Source organism: Triticum urartu, chromosome 1A, assembly GCF_056163025.1.
Source record: "Triticum urartu cultivar PI428250 chromosome 1A, HENAU_Tu73, whole genome shotgun sequence".
Classification (NCBI taxonomy): Eukaryota; Viridiplantae; Streptophyta; class Magnoliopsida; order Poales; family Poaceae; genus Triticum; species Triticum urartu.
Genome location: NC_141873.1, coordinates 39981447 through 39989824, shown reverse-complemented (window position 1 = coordinate 39989824; position 8378 = coordinate 39981447). Strand labels below are relative to the sequence as shown.

General features: G+C 44.9%; 1 pseudogene; it reads left to right on the top strand.

Annotated features, from left to right (window-relative positions):
• The first annotated feature begins 208 nt into the window (after positions 1-208).
• On the top strand, positions 209-5360 carry LOC147989782 (uncharacterized; annotated as a pseudogene).
• The last annotated feature ends 3018 nt before the right edge of the window (positions 5361-8378 follow it).

Here is an 8378-nt window from a genome sequence, read left to right as displayed (position 1 = left end):
GGTACACGATGTTCTTCCCGAGTGTCCATTCCCTGCCTTTTTGGGGGAAATTTTAGCCTCTTGCAAGCGCTAGGTTTAGGGTTCTACAGGTGTTCAAGTTTGGGTTTTTTGGGAGAAATTTTTGGTAGGTCAGATTGTGCTATTTGTAGTTCTAGTTCAATTATGCTTATATATATTTGTTGTAATGTAGGATTTTGTCATTGAAAACATGGATCCAGCAGAAGTGTTGACTGTCAGATTTCACTTTGGGGGCGAGTTCATACGGATTGGTCCATCGCTTGATTATGTGGGTGGAGATATTGGAATGTCAGAGATTGAGCGGGACAAGCTCTCATTGCCGGAGCTAAAAGGCTTTTTAGGAGATCATATGACAGTGAAGGAAAGCATGAAGTACCATTTTTTGTTGCCTGGCATGGAGTTGATAAATGGATTGCTTTTCTTGTTTGATGATGCTGGTTGCATGAAGATGTCTGAGTACACTACAGATGGAGGGGTTGCTGAAGTATATGTGGAGTATAATGGGGAAGAGGATGAGCTAGAGGAAGCAAATAGTGGGTCTGATTTTGAAGGAGATGAGCTTGAGGACCTGATGTGCATTGGCAGTGAAGATGAGCCTGATTTAGTGATCACAGCAGAAGATGAGCATGACAATGGAAATGAACAGAGTAGTGGTGCAAGAGGAGAGATACTTGAACATATCCTTATTCCCAATAAAGGTGGTGTGGTCACACAAGTGATAAGCAGTCCATTGAAAAAAAAGTGAGAAGTGCTTATGCTAGTCAGAGTTCTCAAGTTGTTGATCCAACTGAACCATATGATATGTCCCAAGTTTCTGAAGTTGCACAAAATGTTGCAGTACATGCACAGCATGCTGTTGTAGTTCCACAAAATGCTACTACAATTTCTGAAAATGTTGCAGTAGTTTCTGAAAATGTTGTAGAAGTTGCACAAGATGTTGTAGATTCATCTGACTCGGAGGACATTGAGTATGTGCCCCATACAGATGACAGTGGGGAAGAATCAGAGGTTGTTGAGCTGAGAAAGCATGCAAGAAAATTCAGGAAAAAGATGAGAGATTCTAAGAAGTGGGCTGATGCAGATTCAACTGGGGCAGTGCGTATTGAGCTCGTGGCAAATGTGGAGGAGGCTGTACAGGATATGGAGTTTGAATCATCTGATGAGGACTACTCATATGATGAAGATGAAGATGGGAACATGGTTAGAAGGAAGAGCCAATATGTTAGGTTCAACCCTGACTCTGACGTTCCACACTTCAGTGGAATGGTTTTTAGAAGCAAGAAGCAGTTAACCAGAGCTATAAAGAGGTATGGACTTGCTACCAAAAGGAGCATTTCCTTCTTAAAATCCGAGGAGTACAGAGTTAGAGCAAAGTGTGACTGGCCTGGGTGTCCATGGTTGTTATATGCAGCAAAAACAAGCAGGTGCTCTAGGTTTCAAATCATCACATTTGAAGATGAGCATGAATGTGCACAAAACAGAGCCAACAAACTGGTTACTGCTAAGGTGATTGCCAAAAGGTATGAGAATTGTTGGAAATATGCCCTAGAGGCAATAATAAAAGCATTATTATTATATTTCCATGTTCATGATAATTGTCTTTATTCATGCTATAATTGTGTTATCCGGAAATCATAATACATGTGTGAATAACAGACACCAACATGTCCCTAGTAAGCCTCTAGTTGACTAGCTCGTTGATCAACAGATAGTCATGGTTTCCTGACTATGGACATTGGATGTCATTGATAACGAGATCACATCATTAGGAGAATGATGTGATGGACAAGACCCAATCCTAAACATAGCACAAGATCGTATAGTTCGTTTGCTAGAGTTTTTCCAATGTCAAGTATCCTTTCCTTAGACCATGAGATCGTGTAACTCCCGGATACCGTAGGAGTACTTTGGGTGTACCAAACGTCACAACGTAACTGGGTGACAATAAAGGTATACTACGGGTATCTCCGAAAGTGTCTGTTGGGTTGACACGGATCAAGACTGGGATTTGTCACTCCATATGACGGAGAGGTATCACTGGGCCCACTCGGTAATGCATCATCATAATGAGCTCAAAGTGACCAAGTGTCTAGTCACGGGATCATGCATTACGGTACGAGTAAAGTGACTTGCCGGTAACGAGATTGAACGAGGTATTGGGATACCGACGATCGAATCTCGGGCAAGTAACATATCGATTGACAAAGGGAATTGCATACGGGGTTGATTGAATCCTCGACATCATGGTTCATCCGATGAGATCATCGTGGAGCATGTGGGAGCCAACATGGGTATCCAGATCCCGCTGTTGGTTATTGACCGGAGAGTCGTCTCGGTCATGTCTGCCTGTCTCCCGAACCCATAGGGTCTACACACTTAAGGTTCGGTGACGCTAGGGTTGTAGGGATATGTATATGTAGTAACCCGAATGTTGTTCGGAGTCCCGGATGAGATCCCGGACGTCATGAGGAGTTCCGGAATGGTCCGGAGGTAAAGAATTATATATAGGAAGTGCTGTTTCGGCCATCGGGACAAGTTTCGGGGTCACCGGTATTGTACCGGGACCACCGGAAGGGTCCCGGGGTGGGGCCACCTGCCCCGGGGGGGCACATGGGCTGTAGGAGGTGCGCCTTGGCCTACATGGGCCAAGGGCACCAGCCCCAAGAGGCCCATGCGCCTAGGGTTTCAAATGGGGAAGAGTCCCACAAGTGGAAGGCACCCCCTAGGTGCCTTGGGGGGGGAGGGAAACCTCCCTTGGCCGCCGCCCCCCTAGGAGATTGGATCTCCTAGGGCCGGCGCCCCCCTAGGCCCTCCTATATATAGCGGGGGAAGGAGGGCTTTTTGGGCCACGCCTTTGGTTGCCTCCTTCTCCCTCTCCAACACCTCCTCCTCCTCCATAGTGCTTGGCGAAGCCCTGACGGAGTACTGCAGCTCCATCACCACCACGCCGTCGTGCTGCTGCTGGAGCCATCTTCCTCAACCTCTCCTTCCCCCTTGCTGGATCAAGAAGGAGACGTTACGCTGACCGTACGTGTGTTGAACGCGGAGGTGCCGTCCGTTCGGTGCTAGGATCTCCGGTGATTTGGATCACGTCGTGTACGACTACCTCATCCCCGTTCTTTGAACGCTTCCGCTCGCGATCTACAAAGGTATGTAGATGCATCCGATTACTCGTTGCTAGATGAACTCATAGATGGATCTTGGTGAAACCGTAGGAATTTTTTTTTTTTCTGCAACGTTCCCCAACAAGAATTTCATCTTGGCAAATCCTTTATGGAAGATTGACAGCATGAAATCCACGGTGATGTAAGAAATGTTTGCTGATGTATCAATTTCAAAGTGCAAGGCAGCAAAAAAAATTGTACTCGACAAGCTTTTGTGTGGTATGAAAAATGAGTACACAAAAGTGTTTGATTATCAGTTGGAACTGCTTAGAAGCAACCCAGGGAGCACAGTGGCTGTTTGCTTGGATCCAGTAGAGATGGAGCAGAACATCTTTCAGCAATTTTATGCTTGTTTCGATGCAATGAAGAAAGGGTTTAAAGCAGGATGCAGGAAAGTGATTGGGTTGGATGGCTGTTTCTTCAAGGGAGCATGCCAAGGTGAGCTGCTAGCTGCAATTGCTAGGGATGCCAACAACCAAATTTATCCAGTTGCATGGGCTGTTGTGGAGAAGGAGACCAAGGATACCTGGGCCTGGTTTATTGGACTTCTTATCAAAGATTTGGACATTAATGATCAAGGTGCTGGATGGGTCTTCATTTCTGACCAACAAAAGGTAAAACTTATTTAATGCCTAGTTCAAAAAATAATGTCTTATGTGAGTGTCGAAAAGGTTCGGTCGCCTCGTCGGAGCGACACCTATACCTATGTTTAGGTAGTGCTCCTAGTCCTATGGTTAGGTAGTGGTCCTGCTCTCATGTGCTGGTAGCATACATTTGTCTTTTTTTGCAAATGTATTTTTTATTTGCTGCTAACATTTGTCTCTTTTTGCAGGGCCTAATTATAAGCATGAGAGACTACTTGCCTAGGGCAGAGCACAGGATGTGTGCTAGGCACATTTATGCCAATTGGAGAAAGAAACACAAAGACCATGAGTTGCAGAAAAGGTTCTGGGCCATTGCAAAGGCTTCAAACAGGGAAGATTTTAATCATAACAAAGCCAAGCTAGCTCAACTTACTCCTGATGGTGCAAAGGACATCATGAGGACAGAGCCCAAGCATTGGGCTAGGGCTTTCTTTCCAGTTGGGGCAAAATGTGAATCGGTTGACAACAACCTTTGTGAATCATTCAACAATGCTATTATAGAAGCTAGGTTCTACCCCATTATTTCACAGCAGAGAAGATCAGGAAGAAAGTGTATGTTAGAGTTCAAGAGCAGAGAGCCAAAAGTGACAACTGGAAGGGCACAATTTGCCCAAACATTTTCAAAAAACTCAAGGCTAGTATCAAAAGAACTCAATTTTGTGAGGTCCTCTGGAATGGCAAGGAGGGCTTTGAGGTCAAGCATCTGACTGGGAGAGGCAGGAGGTACACAGTAAATCTTGAGAATAGGACTTGTTCTTGTGGTTACTTTCAGTTGGCAGCACTGCCTTGCACTCATGCCAGATGTGCTATCTATAAATGTGGGAAAAAGTTGGAAGATTACATTGACAACTGCTACTCCATTGAAACTTTCAAGAAGATTTATGAGCACTGCCTGCAACCTGTTGAAGGAGAGGAAAATTGGCCTGTGTCCCAAAACCCTAGGCCAGTTGCACCTGGCTACATTGCCATGCCAGGGCAAAGGAAAAAGAACAATGACAGGAGGAGAGAAGAGGGTGAAGCACCGAAGGGTAAGAAACTGAGCAAGCATGGCATTCAGATAACTTGTGGATCTTGTGGTGGTAAGGGACACAATAAAACTTCTTGTTCTAAGAATGGAGATAGTACCAAATAAACAAAGTCACATCTTGGCAAGAGAGGGAGAAAACAGAGAGCCACAGAGGTAATTTATTACTATGTGTGCTCTCTTCAAATGAAAATATGCACTTATTTTGCCCTAATTTCTCTATTTTATTTACAGCAAGCACAAACAGATGCATCAACAAGCAGGGCTGCAGCAGCTAGAGCTTCAGCTGTACCAAGCTCTCAAGCTACTGGATCAAGCTTTCAAGCTGCAGGATCAAGCTCTCAAGCTGCAACATCTAGCTTCAGACCACCGAGAGTGACTAGAACTTCATCAGCTTCTGCTGGAGGGAGTGGGAGAGGAGCTGGAAGAGGGAGAGGAGCTGGGAGTGGGACAAGAGCTGGAAGGGGGACAAGATTCATGCCCTATTTCACTGCTAGTGGGAATTACTAGATTTCTTTGATGATGTGGCTATTTTGGAAAATGTCAGAATGAACTAGTTCTTGTGATGGAAGTGTCAGTACGAAGTACTGCTTATGGTTCTAGTTTTAATATCAACTCTAGTTTTATGATGTGAACACGGTCCTTCTGGTACTGTCAAATGACCACTATTTATGTTTAAGTTCAGTGGTACTGTCAAATGATCCTTGAATGTATGCATGTTTGCTGCAAAATTGTCACTGCTACTGTAAAATGACCACTTTGAAATTTGGTGTCTAGTGTACTGTGCTACCACTGTCATTTGGTCAGTGTGATTGTGCTTGTTCCTTTTAAGTATGTCCATGTAGTACTTCCTGCTGTCAAAAAAAGGATGCATAGTACATTTATACTGTAAACTCACAGCCAGTCAAAAATTGCAAACTTTTGCTGTACAAAGTATTAAAAAAATGCATACTTGAGCTGTCAAAACTAAGATATTCAGACATACACAGCATATTTGGGTCTGTCAAAACTAAGATATTCAGACATACACAGCATATTTGGGTCTTTCAAATTCATTCCAACATGATTCAGATACATTACATTGCAATTAAGATAGCTCCAGATTGCATCACTCTGGAAACTGAACATTTATACATATGAATCACATCTATACATCTGAATCACATCTATACATCCGAATCACATCTTTCCTCTCACACCTAGCACTAATTTCTGAAATTACTTCAGTCTTCTTCTCCAATTCCTCTCTCAACGCAGCAACTTCTATCTCATTGGACTGAATAGCAAGAGCAGCCTCATCCACACATTGTCCCGAAGATCTCCCAACAAATCACGGATAAATGATGTCGTCGGCCCCTCATGCCATTCGATGAACCCATGCTGTCCAATTGAAAAACAAAATTCAGAACAAGAAAAGTACAACAGAGGGGAACATACACAGCAAACAAGAGGCGAATTTAGCTTACCTGGTTATCCACGCACGAATAGTACCTCCTTCCTGGGTTTGCTGGACTCCATGAGATCCACCGTGCAGCCTTCCTCCCGCACAAGCTGCAGAACTTCCTCGGCTCGTAATCCATGGGCTGCTCCCGATGGGACGGGCGACCGAGCTGACCCGCCGACGCCTCTCCTTCGAACCGCGCCACTACGGGAACGGGATGAAGCAGAATGGCCGCCGCTAATGGACGCGGCCAGTCGCCGCCGCTAGTCGCCGGCGAAACCCTACTTTTGTTCCCCACCTTGCGCTGAGCAGAGTGCGCTTCCAGAATAGAGGATATAGAGACAGGGGCATCGGGTAGCACACGTGGCGTCATTTATTCTAATTACTCACCTAACCCGGCCTCCTCCTCTGCCACGTCAGCGAATCCCATGCTAAACCGGGCTTAAGGGCGCAAAGAACTGGGATCAGAGAGGTGGGGGTGTCGATTTCAGGGATTCCAAGGTTGGGGTTCGAATTCGCCGGGTCGAACGAAGACAAGGTTTAAAACAGACTTCTCCCAGGGGAGGCGATCGAACCCACAACGTACGTACGCACTCTCCTGCATGCGTACAGCATACACATCACGCATCGCTCGATCCTTGACGATCGATCGAGTGATACATCTATCATGCTGCCTGCGTACCCGGGTGCATGCATGCCTACCTTGGAGTTGAAGTTGGACCTCCAAACTGTGGCCGCCCGTGCTAGCTCCTCCTCTTGTCTAGCCGCGCGCGTCCACGCCGGGAACGTATAGAAGCCCAGCTCGCTCCTCTTGTAGCTACCTTTTCCGATCTTGAGTCAATTACACCAATGGTGCTTGAACTTGGCGTAAACCATTACTTTGATACTAGAACTTGTGGCATACATTGAACTGGTGCAAGAATTTGGCTCGGTTGTGCAAATACGGTCCTAATCGCGCATGGATAGAAAATCAACACTAACTTAGCATGCCAGCATGGAATGGGGCCCGCTGTTAGTGACTTGAAGCGTGTGGCCTTTTTTTTCTTTGGAAACAAAAACCCTTAAAAAATTATTTCTCACAAAAAAAGACCATGTTCACGTGGTAGATGTTTTTTTTTTCTTTTTGATGTATGACAAGTAGGTGCTGACGTGAAATCTAAAAGAAAAAAAGCTTAGGCCTCTACATTCGAACACGCCAACTACTGCTAGGACGCACACACCCTCACAGCCACGGCAACATCTGCTCCCGGATGTTCAATAAGTATATAAGGGTATTTCAAAAAAGAACAGTAGTATAAAGATGATGCAGGTGGGGCATAAATTGCCTGCAGATAGTGCCACCCATTTTACACGTGCTAGTTCTTTTTTTTAAAACACCCCATTTATTAATTAAGCCAACGAAAGGTTTTTACAACATTCGTTATAGCATACACCACGCAGGGTGGAACAGAATTAAAAAGAATCCCATCAGACATAGAACTAAAGCTAAACTTTGCAATCTCATGTGCCACCCCATTGGCCGTCCGACTTATCTTTGCAATATGAAAATTATGGATCATCCTAGATATACTCAGAGCCTTATCCATCAGATCAGCCAGGGGGACCTGTCAATCTTCTCATTTGCAAGAAACGAATGTACGAAAACACAATCAGTCTCTAAAATAATAGATTGGGGAAGAGTGATACCTATATAAAGTCCTGCGAGGCAGGCGCGGAGCTCAGCTTCATTCACACTGAAACACCGATCAATAAAGTCCCACGAAGAAACAATAATATCTCCAGAAGAATTACGAGCTACGACCCCCACACTGGCTGCATTAGTACTCTCCACATTGATTTTCATATGATCATTAGGGGGAGGAGTCCAGACCACATGATCTTTTAACGGTGCATAATCCTCTACAACCCCACTCACCTTCTCCTTGCCTTTGTTACTAACGTTCAATTTAGCGGTGTCATGACTAGACGTGAAGGTGGTCCAAAAATTATCCACAAAATGTGCAGAGGCATTAACGGATTCTTTCCCATTTCTAAAAATTAAATCATTTCTCAAATGCCATGCTTGCCAGAAAAGAAACATGATTTGC